Consider the following 13622-nt stretch of genomic DNA (forward strand, 5'->3'; position numbering starts at 1 on the left):
ATGAGGTGAATAGGGTGAGGATTTTGCAAAACTGAGCAGTGCAAATGTATGCAATGTAAATGTAAACTGTAAAAGTGGAAATAGTTTAATAATGGAGGCAGCTCTCCTGTGAACCCTGCCTGCAGTGGTAAATGTGAATGAGTTCTTGATGATTTTTTCTGCTGTCTTCACCACTCTCTGCAGGCGTTTGCGGTCCATAGTAAATGTGCTGTCGTACCACACGGTGATGCAGCTGGTCAATATGCTCTCAATGATGCAGCTGTAGAAGTTGCTGAGGATCTTAGGAGTCATCCCAAACTTCCTCTGCCTCCTCAGGAAGTACAGCCGCTGTTGAGCCTTCATGACTAGCTGTGTGGCGTTTAATGTCCAGGTGAGGTCCTCACTGAAGTGGACCCCGAGGTATTTAAAGCTTAAATGATTGAAGCAGCAGCAGCAGCACAACTGACACATATTACTACTATCTCACCAGTTATAGTTAAAGCTGTAAAGTTACCCAGATTAACTTCATTATTTTCATTTAGTCAATCCAAAGAGTAAAGTGGACAGAATGCATTTTGTTGATTCTACAAATTTTAGCAGGGAGATAACACAATTTCTATGCCAAGATAGAAACAACAATAAGGTTTCACAACTAATATTCAGCAATGAGATGGTCATGATCACCCATGGGCATCATGTAAGAAAACCAAAATACAAATACAAAGTAGAAAAGATAAACCATAGTCTTTTACAAATTTGGGTAAATAACCAAGAATTAAGAATAGCCTTGTCCATGCCTACAATATGAAGAGCCACACTGAAGGTAGAGGTAGGATAGTAATCAAAGGAAATATCGTGTTTCAGGGCCATTCTGCACCCATCAATTAAACCTCAAATGAAACCATTTGTTACATTCACAGACTGACATTTCTACAGATAATTACATCTTGATGCCATACAATATAATATGGTTTACGGCAAACAAAAGAGAAGTACTTAAATGTCTCAGAGAAACATTTTCTGAACCATAGACTGTATATAAAGAGGTCTGAACCCAGTTATCTTGCATGGCTTAAGCCTGGCCCCCAGCTTTACTGTGGGGAACCTTGGAGTTACATGAAAACAAGCCTCTGGGACAGCCTTCTTCCACCTACAAAATATGAAAATGAGAAAGATCTCGTCTCAAAGAATGCTGAAAAAGTAGTCCATGCATTTGTTACCTGTCGACCGCTTGGGGAATTCTGTGAAAGAATAAAAATGTTGTGGCTTGTTCAGATGTGTTTTACTCACTGCAGAGTGGGGAGAGACATCACACAAGGCGGTACAATTCTTTCTAATGGTCAACATTCAGAGTTTAGGTTTTGTATCATCACTTAAATGGATAGTTCAACGCAAAAAGAAAATTCACTCATTATCTACTCATCTCTTTGCCGATGGAGGGGTCTCAGTGAAAATAAATGTGAATACAACTCCAGGAACTCCTGGACAGGCTAATTTATTATACAATTATGCTCCAATCATTCACTAAGTCATGTGATAAACACCTTCAGCACCCCTGCTGATGTGGCATATCTGTATGCATTGGGGGTTCAAGTAAATTGAATTCACACTGTGATGTGAGAGCTTGGGAATGGTTTGTATTTATATAGCACCTTTCTAGTCTTGATGATCACTCAAAGCACTTTACAATACAGTTTGCAATTCACCCATTCACACACATATTCATACAGTTTTTTTTTCAATGAAGGGCAATTTGGGGTTCAGCATCTTGCCTAGGTATACTTGCTTGTGTGTCTTGTGTTGCAAGATCCTGCTTTGGCTGGAGCTGGGGGCCATCAGTGAAGTAGAGGTAGCTGGCCACTGCCTCATATAATAATAGCCATGCTCATCCTGCCATTCAGATGAGTTTTGATTTCTGTAGCATTAATTTGATCTTGTTTTGGTCTGGAATTCAGTTCCTGTCAGCCTTATCAGTTGAATTTCTTTTTTGTTTTAGTTCTTTGAAAATTACTTTTTGTTAGAAAAATCTGATCCATCATGTGTCTTCCCTTATTTAGTGCCAGATGACTCTGATGCGCCAAACCAAGTTCTAAATTGCCTGTGAAAATAAAACTGAAAATCTTGTAATTGGTACTGATGTTCAAGGACAAAAGATTATCGGCAAAGTTGGAGCAGCAAAACAAATCAAAAATAAAGAACCTGGGTGTTACTCAGGACTAGATTTTAATCCACACATAAACAATGTCACAAAGATTGCCTTTTATCATTTAAGAAACATTGCAAGAGTAAGACTGTACCTCACTTTGGAAACTGACAAAAAGTTGATGCTTTTATACTTTCTCGCCTGGACTACTGTAATGCACTATATTCAGGATTACCGAAAAAATCCATCGATCGCCTACAGCTTTTGCAAAATTCAGCAGCCATGGTTTTAATGAGAAATAGGAAAAGATTCCATATTACTCTTATTTTAGTGTCTTTACACTGGCTTCTAGCATCACTGCGGATTGATTTTAAAATTATTTTACTTGTTTTTAATTCTCTTAATGGTACAGCACCGTCATACATCTCTGACTGTTTATCGGAATATGTTACGAATCATTCCCTCAGGTCGTCTACATCGGGCTTGCTCAATGTCCCCAAAACAAACTACAGAAGGTTTGGGGAAGCAGCTTTCTCTTGCTATGCTTTCCTATGCTATGCTATCCAAAGGTTTGGAACAAACTCCCACCACACATCAGACATGCTTCTTCTGTTGATAGTTTTAAGAAACAACTCAAGACCTGTTGCTATGATAATACATTTTAGCTGCATTTTATGTATAAATACATGTATTATTATTATTGTTATGGTCTCAGCCAGCCAGGCCATAACAACATGTAATCAGGAAAGCTGTCTCAAAAGCCATCCTCCTGGGAAAGTAGATACAGTAAACACAAAGATCGATGTCATGAAGAAAAGCAGGAACTTGAAAGGTGCATAAAAATATCAAAAGAAATAGAGAAAACAACAACAATTTTCTTCTACAACTCCCAACATGCACTGAACTGTGCCTGTGGCCCCATATTTTTATCATATTACTTCATGTAACTAAAGTCCATTGTTTGTGCTTCCATCTCTCTATCTCTCTCCCTCTCTCTCCAAATTTCACTACTAATAATACCACCATATTATGATTATGATGATGATGATAAACTGTTATTATTAATAATATAATTGCATCTCAATGTATCACTATTCATTATATTTATATTTTTATGACAACAACAGTCTCTCTCTCTCTCTTCTCCCCTCTTATCCACTCATCTCTCCTCTCCTCCATTATTCTCCTCTAGTCAAGGCAGATGGGCGCCCACACTGATTCCAGAAACTTGTTGTCGTCACTCACTCATAGTAAACTCACTTGAATACTATAATAATAATAATAATATTGATACTACTACTAGTAATACACTTTATTCATATAGCACTTTAAAAAACGGAAGTGCTTTGACTGAAAAGCAAGCCAAGTAAATAAAAACTTGAACAAATAAAAGCAGTAATATGACAATCAAATATTAATTTGGTCCAATTTTGAGTGAAAATGGCAGAGCAGATGTTTTGGTTGCAAACCTAACAATGCTCTACTTGGCTCTACTATTGCTCTACTACTTACTTGTATGCAAGTAGAGCTATAATTCATCCTGCACATTGAGGCCTCCATCATGAAATACAATGCACAACAAAAGACATAAAACAGTTTATATTTTGTTACATGTGTAAAACATTACATACAGTACAAAATACTATGAATATACACATATTTCACTTAATAGTAACATGCCATCGCCCAAAGATATCAGTAATCATATCTTCAGTTTTAGAGCATTCCATTACTTCTGACTATACGTGTTGGCAGCTCTGTGCGGTAAACACATTTCCCGTGAGTTTTTATGACAAGTGAAGGCTGCCACAGGTTCTCTTTCATGTTTGGAAGAGGAGGGTAAGATGAGGGGTATTCAGCTGCAACATGAAGCTGCGCAGTATAAGTAGGAAGTATAATTCAGGAAGACTTTCTCATAAACTGTTCCTGGCAAAGGCCGTCCACACAGAGCCCAGTTCTGCCGGATGTTTCTTACACCTGGGAGTTTTTCCTCCCCGCTGTTGCTCATGCTTGCTCGGTGTGGAACAAGTTGGATTTTGTGTTTCTTCTTGGACTTGGACTTTTGTGCAGCACCCTTAGACAACTGCTTGTTGTGATACCGTGCTATATAAATTTGAAATTTGAAATATTCAATTACTCACAAATCTATCTCTCTCTATATATTTCTTCTTATTAATCAGCTGATTTTGGGCATTTTGAATGGCTATTCAGATATTGCCACAATCTCATCCAGCCAGTCGTGCGGTTGTGATCAAATTTTGAAATCCTTTCTCCTCTCTCCGGCAGTCAGTTGTCATTAGTGATCCGCTGTAACTCCCCTTCAACCCAATCTCCTCCGGTTTAATCCGAAGCCATGGTCCAGTCCAGCAGAGTCATTCATAATTATTTCTCCATCAACCCCTCTGATGCCGATGACATCACATAGGGGTCAAAATGCCAAAAGACTTAATTGCATAGAAATAAAAAAAATATTCAACTGTCAAGTTAAAGTCTCTCCTGATTGAACTTTCTAATATCAACCACTTGTTTCCAATCTTATTTCATTGTAGGGCTTCATGCAGCACATTGATTCCCTCTTACACTGACACACACATATTGACAATCAACACATCTGTATGCTTAGACTGCAACCCTCATGTTGCACAGTAGATTCCTCTTGCTCCAACGTGTTTTACAGACACACAGATCACTTCATAATGTTGAGGTAATTATAAAATTAAATATAAAACCATATCATACAAGTGGTAGATGAAGTTACCAGATATTCCATCACAGTGTATCATTCTATGTTATTGTTTCCATCTTTTCAATCCCCCCTCCCTTTCTGCTTCTGTTGTGCAGTGACTTTAGTTTTTTTACGGTCATTTTGTGCCATACAGACTTGCATAGTGAAGATAAGGCTTACAGTGTACCATTCTTAATGCTGTCTTTACTCAGTAGCCATCACATTGTGCAATCATTTACTTCATTGAGATAAGTTGAAGCCAATTGTTGGACTGTAAGTTATACTACTGCAGGAAAAACAAATGCTCATCTTCCTGGAACAATATGTCAACATATAAAATAAATAAGATTTCATCTTTATGACTAATTATATTGACCAGTAATATCCGTTGAAACAAAGTATAATTTAACCCAATAACTATCTGGATGGTTTCTAATTTTTGGAAATGTATAAAACCTGTGATTGTGTAATGTGGGCACATGCCAGTCTTGGTGCCAGAAAATGATGCAAACTAGCTTTGAACTATCAACAAGTACAGTCTTTGTAGCACCCACTAGTGAATGCCACCTCCTGTACAGAGAGGGGCAATCTTGCACATACTCTTCTCAAACACAGTGTGATAAGTGGGATATGAAAAAGTATAAATAACTGTCAAAGAGACAGACAGACAAATAACAACACACTGAGATACACTTCCTTGATGAATCTATGTACACATGATATTTTTTATGATTGAGCGTGCACTCACTTACATACCTGCAGATTGTGGTCATGGCCAGACAAGTACACAGTGACTCTGTATTTCTTCAGCAGGGGCCTCAGTCTGTTGACCAGACAGGATGTTGGTCCGTGATGGCCGATGAACCAGACAGGATAATGACCAGCCACCACAACATAGGCTGATCTGACACATGTCATACATACTGGCACTACAGTTAAAAGGCAACAACAGAACAAAATGTAACTGTATCACATCTTAGAGAACAACCACAGTTCTGTCTCATTTGCTTCTGTTTCTGTATGTTAATTGAGAGTGGCATGATGATGCAGAAATCGTTTGTATTTAGTGCCGTGCAAAAATATTATAATTAATAACATGCATAATACAATCATGCACATAGCAATGACTCCAAACATATAGCCTTATAAAGATTTATCAAGAACTATCTTCACAGATAAGAGAAACAAGTAGCTCTTCACATCATCAAGTTATTTTTTGACAGCATGACGTAACAGAGGAATGTTTTTTGAGCAATGTTGCAGATCATCAAACACATTTTAATATAAGGTAAAGACAATGTGAGTACATCATTGGATTTATTGAAAGGAAAGAGTTCATCTAAATCCCCCATTGAAAGGTAATCCACCCCAAAACCTAAATACTGTTCTATTTGCAATAACTTTAAGTCTTTTACATCCCTGTGGAGGAATTTTTGAACCATTGCCATTGCAGGACTTTTTAAAATCCAGCACATAGGTTTTTGAGCATGTACTGTACATTCATGCTGTACTCTAAAGTCTTGCCACAGCATCATAACCGGGTTCAAGTTGAGAGCTAACATATGGTGTTTGTCCTGATGCCTATGTAAGTACGTGCTCAGGACATTATGTGTTGCTCTACAAATAGTTTGGAGTGTCCAGGCAGTTGTATTGGCAGTTTGCTACTGCATGGCGTGAGTTTGGTTGCTTTGCAGCTTGTTTTTTCGAATTTAACTGTTGCTTGTGGGTATCGTTGTGTTATTGCGAAGTTGTGGTCTCCCTGTTGTTAAAAAAAATCCACTGTGTGTGTGCATGTGTGTGCAGAGGTGATAAAAGCACACACATTCTTTACTCAAGTAGAGGTACAGATACTTGTATTAAAAATAACTTGAGCTGAAGTTTAACCACTGTTTCGGCTTCTTTAACCAAGTAAAAGTATAAAAGTACAGGTTCTGAAATGTACTTTGACTTCTTTAACTGAACTACTCTTACTTCAAATAAAGTAAAAAACAATTCACTTAAACGGAGGGTTAAAGCAAAGATTTTTGAGCATGAAAAACTGTCCACAAGAAAATGAGTACAATGTATTGAATGAAGTATTTTCTTAGATGGTCCAGTGTATAAGACTAAGGAGAAAGTGATCTATTGGCAAGAATTGAATATAAAATAATCCACCAGTGGGCAATTGTCAAAATTGTACAGATTAAACAGAATGGGCCCTGCTAGATTTAAATACTTTATATTTACATCAGGAGTGTGTCCAAACTGGACAAACTAAAGCTTTTGAGTTTTTATGTCAGCTGAAGTTCACCACAGGTTCTACTACCCACCTCTGAGAGTGTTTATGTACATATGATATTCATTAGCGATATTCACTGCCACTAGATGTCGCACTAGCAGCAGTATCTCAAACCATAGCAAATGTGGAGGTAATCCTTTAATTCTCCATTTACTTTAATTAAATCTCAATAGGTATATGTTTATATCAGTGATGTAAGTGTGGATATTTCAGTGGATAAGATGCATGGTGCTAAAAAGGGAACATTTTTATTAAGAGCACCTGCTAAAATGCAAAAATTAGACTTTTTTTCTTTTAATTTTTTCTTTGCCCAAACAACACCGAGCATAATATAAGGAGATTCACTTGGGGGTTGGGGGTTTACAGATAGCAAGTGGCTGATCCCTTATTCAGTAGAACATGTACTTGTACAATGTAACTTGTACAATGCTCAATGATATAGATATCCATTTCAGATTTCTGCTACATACTTTGTAATTTTATCCATAATTAATTATGAAAATAAATCCAGTTTATGATTTGTGATATATGACAATTTGATTCTGACTGATCATAATTCAAGGTCAGCTTTAATTTGCCTCAATTCAAGATACTTTAAATGAGGTTTAAAGTGAGAATGTCATCATAGAAATCCTGAACTTGAATTGTGACTAATGAAGCATTGTGTTAGTTCATGCAGGACACAGAGTCATGTGCTCAGCTACCGATAGGTTTATGGGTGCTCGTCAGTCACCCACCAATCACAGCCCATTCTCTCACCAAAGTGGTCTCTTTAAATACGACCTCATCCTCCCGCAAGTTAGCTGAAGTAGCAGAGTAACATTACATTTCTCATATTCTAATACTAGAGCATATTCATGTTATGGTTGTAATGTTTACTGACAGTTGCAGCACTTAGAGAACAGTATTTTTGTTTATTCTTGTGTTTTTATGTTCAAAAAGTTAATCTAACACCAGCAGCAGTAAGAGCCATGTGTAGTTACCCTAACCAGACATTTGAACCCAAAAGGCCCCAAATTTGATCTTTTGACCTGCAACACCCAGAGCTTTTTTTTTTTTTCAATTATCTTTTTTATTGATTCCACATATCAATATTCCATCAATATTTTACATAATGTGTATAATTTTACAACAGTATAAAACATTCCTATACTTCCACCGCAGAGCAGAGACATAATTGGACATGCATTCTCAAGTAAAGTTACAGTAGAGTAAATGTGAAGTAAAATGAACCGCTTTTTCACTCTTGTCCTTATTTTCACACCTCTCCTGCATTGTTCTTTGTCTCCTGATTGGGGTAAACATATCAAATCAATAAATGAACAATAAACAAGTTTGTAGCCTGAACCAAGGGGGTCAACACTCTGCAATACACACTGTCCTTATTGCACAAAGTCTGCTCTCAATGGAGACACAAAATCAATCCAGTTTTCCCAGTAGTTTTTAAAAGTTTATGATTTTAGTCTAGCTGAGAAAGTCAGCTTCTCCATTCTATATATATCGAGCATTACATCTACCCAATCCTCTATTTTTGGTGGATCTTTTTTTAGCCATTTTCTGGTGATGGCCTTTTTAGCCACCACCACCATTATTCGAAATATATATTTAATCTCCTGGTTCTCTTTTCCCAAATATAAAACTTCAAATGAAAGTGGAATTTGCACTTTCAGAATTGTTTCCATACTCTTCTTTAACTCTTGCCAAAAAGGTATAATACAAGGGCATCCCCAAAAGATATGAAAATGGTTGGCCTTATTTTCCCCACACAGTCTCCAACATCGTGTGTCTTGAGATTTCTGGTGTTGGTGTAATAAAGTATCTTACAATGTTCTTCCAACCATATTCTCTCCATGAGAGGAAGCATGTTGTTTTCCACTGTCCTTCATTTACCTTGTCCCATTCCTCCTCTGATAACTGCCACCCAGCCTCTTTTCCCCCCTTTTCTTTTATATATGTCATATTGTTACCCTTTAATCTTTCCACTTCTTTATATAGTTTTGTGATTAGTTTCTTTCCCTGGTCTGAATCATATGCTGAGATGAATAACTTAATGATTCCTGACTCAGGCTCATCTGAATTAAACTTTGTTATAGTTTGCTCCATATAATGCCGCATCTGTAGATATCTGTATAAATCTTGATTGTTTAATCCATACTGATTTTTTAGATCCTGAAAACTTTTGATGTTCTTCTTTTTAAAAGTTCCCAAAATATTTCTGGTCCCGCGTCCCATCTACTGAATCTACTATCTGCTGTGTTTGGTGTGAAGTCTGAATCATATGCGATTCATCTCAATACCTTACTCTGTTCAATCACTTTATTCCTTGATATAATCTCAAGAAATTCCCTCAAGCAGTCCAAGTTACCAGATATAATGAAATTCCCTACTGACAGTCCTAACATATCACATTCACAGTGACGTTACTCTGACTTTTAACTTCGAAGGGAATTACAATCCTTCATCTTTGAATTGAAGTTAATATTTTTACCAAGTTTGATGACATTCCCATGAGCTGATCTTTAGATATCAATTTAAGGAAAAATATTTACATACTTTGTGAGAACACTGTGACATTTGGCTACCAAAATGAAACCCAAATTCATGTGAATGTGAAAGAATTCCCTGAAGGCATTTCAGATATATCACATTTACAAGGCAAGAAGTGAACTTTGTGAGGTCCTAGTGACCTTGCCATTTGATCTTTGACAACTGAATTCTATTCAAGTCATCATTGAGTCGAAATGAATGTTTGTGCCACATGTAATGATATTTCCTTTGGACAATCCTGATAAATTGTATTCAAAACAATGCAAAGTCATGTGAGCTTGACCTTTTGACCTTTGACTAACATAACGTAGTTGTTCATGAGATATCGCATTCATATGAATGGGCAAGACAGATGGATGGACAACCTGAAAACATAATTCCTCTGGCCATACTGAATGTGAAAATGGTAAAGAAAGAAATATAGCAATACATGATAAATAATTTGTTCCATGTTCTTTTATTTTACATGGATGATTTCTTGACAAAACAAGCCAACTCTATAAATGTGAACTGAGTGTCAGAAATTAACATGACATTCATAGCATCTGTAAACAATTTTTCCCCACAAATTTCTGTAACTTTCTGAGAATCTACATCACAGTATATTGTAAAATATCATGTGTTTCAATACTCACCTTATTGATGGAACCTCAGTGATGTCTACTGTCCCTGGCTCAGACACTCTCTCAAACATCTACAGTACATGTCAAGACAGGTAATGGTAGCATTAAAATAACATTAGATATCTACAATTCAGTTGAACTATTATAGTTTCAGATATTAACCATTTAATTCCGAGTTCAGTCAGGAACCCTTTGTTATGATTTACCCATTTGTTGCAAATGGGGACACAGTTATGATTGGCGCTGAAGGCTCCATTCTTTGGATGTTCCCTGGTTAGCCGAGCAGCGTGCTAAGATAAAACAGGGAACATATGCAGAACCCCCCAGTGGGCGTAGCAGGCAAGGTACTTCGGTTAAGATGATTTACCACAACCGTGTTTGTACTCTGTGCTGTGGTGGCAATTTCTGTGAAACAAGCACAAAGTCAAACACTTCTTTCTGTAAGTTTAATTCAGCATCTGCAGATGGACTCATTAGTACACATCACCTGATTGACATGCACAAATGAGCAAAGAACATAGGAGAATCTGTGTTCTTATAACTCACAGCCCCCTCCCACTAAGCATGCAAAGATATATATTACCCTTCTGTAGTTTCACTCAGTGGAGGAGACATCCTGTCCTTTTGTTTACATGTTCTGTGAATGACCCCCCCCCCCCCTGCGAGATCCCAGTTGTTTGATCCCAATCAGAGATACAATGAGATACCATAAAGTTGTGGTTTCTAGAGGCCATAAAACTGTCCTGCATGATACAACATGTACTAGTTCCATGCTGTTTATTTAAAAATAATTTACTTGTCTTCTTGTACAATACTCAATGATATAGATATCCATTCCAGATTTCTGCAACATACTTTGTAATTTTATCCATAATTAATTATGTGAATAAATCCAGTTTATGATTTGTGATATATGACAATTTGATTGTGACTGATCATAATTCAAGGTCAGCTTTAATTTGCCTCAATTTGAGATACCTTAAATTAAGTTTAAAGTGAGAATGTCACTGTGGAAATCCTGAACTTGAATAGCGACTAATGAAGCATTGTGTTAGTTCATGCAGGACACAGAGTCATGTGCTCAGCTACCGATAGGTTCATGGGTGCTCGTCAGTCACTCACCAATCACAGCCCATTCTCTCACCAAAGCGGTCCCTTTAAATACGACCTCATCCTCACTGATCCCTGCTCAGCTATAACACTTTTAGCACTGTAATGGAAATGTTACATTTGTGTATGTATAATTGCATGAGCAGACATGTACTGTATGTCGAGGACTGACCAAGGGCAACTTTAAGGTTTACGATGGTGGCTTAAGAGACTTGAGTTTTATGGCCTTGAGAAACCACAACTTTATGGTATCTCGTTGTATCTCTGATTGGGATCAAACAACTGGGATCTCACAGGGGGGGGGGGTCATCCACAGAACATGTAAACAAAAGGACAGGATGTCTCCTCCACTGAGTGGAACTACAGAAGGGTAATATATACCTGTGCATGCTTAGTGGGAGGGGGCTGTGAGTTATAAGATCACAGATTATCCTATGTTCTTTGCTCATTTGTGCATGTCAATCAGGTGATGTGTACTAATGAGTCCATCTGAATTAAACTTACAGAAAGAAGTGTTTGACTTTCCTCTTGCTCCATCTCCTTTGTTTGACCAAACCATCGGCTCCTCTGTTCAGCAGCGATGCTTGTAATCAAACCAGATCGACCTGTATGCCCAATAGCTGCAGGACGGTGAAAGTGAAGTGGTTTTATTTATCTAATGGCATCCATGTCTTGCTTGTGTGAATAAAGGCAGAGATAAATTTGCTGGCACTGTATGAGGACTGTGTGAGTAGCTGCCCCATATATGCCCAAGCTGTCTACCATCACAGGAATGTGAAACCTGTGTTTGGCTCTTACCAGCTATCTGAGCAGATAAGAAGGTCAACTGGGCACTTGCTGCTGACTGACTCCCAGCAGACCTCAGTTTACACACTGTCTCCTTCCATTAGACAGACAATCCCCATTCCCGCAGCTTGTCAATATTATTCAAAGGTTTATTGTGAAGTTGTTTAATGTTGTAAATAGATATTTAAGAACCCGTGACTTGCCAATTAATTTACATGAAATACTAAGATGACCACATCCTCTCTTAGAGGATGCAGGCTTATGCTCCTGGTAAATATGCCATAAGTAACAAGTTTGCAAAACAGGAAGTGCTGGATGACGCCCAGCCTCACAGGCCTTTGTCTTTGACATTTCCTCAATAGAATGACAGAAGAAATTTTAATATCCTTTTATCTTTCAACAACATAAAAAGAGAGGATGGCACAGTGTTAAATAAACATCTGCCCCCAGCTGGTAAATTTAAAGAGAACAATTAATCCTGATGACTTTGTGAGAATTATGGTGTTAGGTATCGATCTTCACATTTTATCGGAGGTGATCATTTTTGTCAGTGAATAATTACTTAAGAAAGAGTAATTGTTTTCTTATTGTCTTGAACTCTCCCTCAGCTCTCTCTCTTTCCAATTCATGTCCATCACTGTGGTGTAAAGGCAATTTCATTATTAACTGAACATAATAACAAATCCATGTTGCTGTTTAAACTCTGCAATAAATCTGCAGAAAGAGCATGGCCAGTGTAGTTCATTGTGAAACCTTTCATTGAACTTCTCATCTCGGGACAGTAGCTCAGGTTGTCACTGCATATTTACACATTACACTGTGTTACTCAGAGGTGGCAAAGGTACTCACATTCTTTACTAAAGTAGAAATACAGATACTTGAGTAAAAAAAGACTCTGGTAAAAGTAAAAGTACTGATACAACTCCTTAACTCAAGTACAGGCTCTGAAATGTTCTCAAGTATATGAGTAAAAAGTAAAAATTAATTTTTAATATAATGATACACAATGCTTTTTCTAGGATATAGGATAGTTTTCCTCTTTTGGTATCAACCTACACAGAACTGGTACTGAGAAAAAAAATCACTGGACACACATCTAGTTTTGCTGCCAAATTTCAGACAGAATAATAAAGACTACAGGGAATAAATGGATGTGGAATGTGTTCGGGCTGATTAAGTCCCTGCCCTTTGTACACACCACCTGTCACTACCATAGATTGGATGGTTTAGTGAGGTCCTCTGAGGTCCTCTCTGTGTTGATGTGTTTTCTTATGTCGTGTTGTCATCCGTGGAGGTTGAAACAAGTAACGAGCCAGTTTTGAGAATTTAAGGAGTAGATACCTGAAAAATCAACTTAAGTACAGTAATGAAATATTTGTACTTTGTTACTTCCCACCTCTGGTTTTACTCATTTGATAAACTGATAGATGG

General features: G+C 37.4%; 1 long non-coding RNA gene across 1 annotated transcript in view; it reads left to right on the forward strand.

Annotated features, from left to right (window-relative positions):
* LOC138411435 (uncharacterized) overlaps positions 1–13622 on the forward strand; it is a 27618-nt gene continuing 13996 nt past the window's right edge. The window contains exon 1 of the long non-coding RNA XR_011244080.1: positions 1–370. This is a non-coding gene — a long non-coding RNA (uncharacterized lncRNA). The remainder of the gene's footprint in view (positions 371–13622) is intronic.

This window comes from Paralichthys olivaceus, chromosome 9 (assembly GCF_024713975.1).
Source record: "Paralichthys olivaceus isolate ysfri-2021 chromosome 9, ASM2471397v2, whole genome shotgun sequence".
NCBI classification, from domain to species: Eukaryota; Metazoa; Chordata; class Actinopteri; order Pleuronectiformes; family Paralichthyidae; genus Paralichthys; species Paralichthys olivaceus.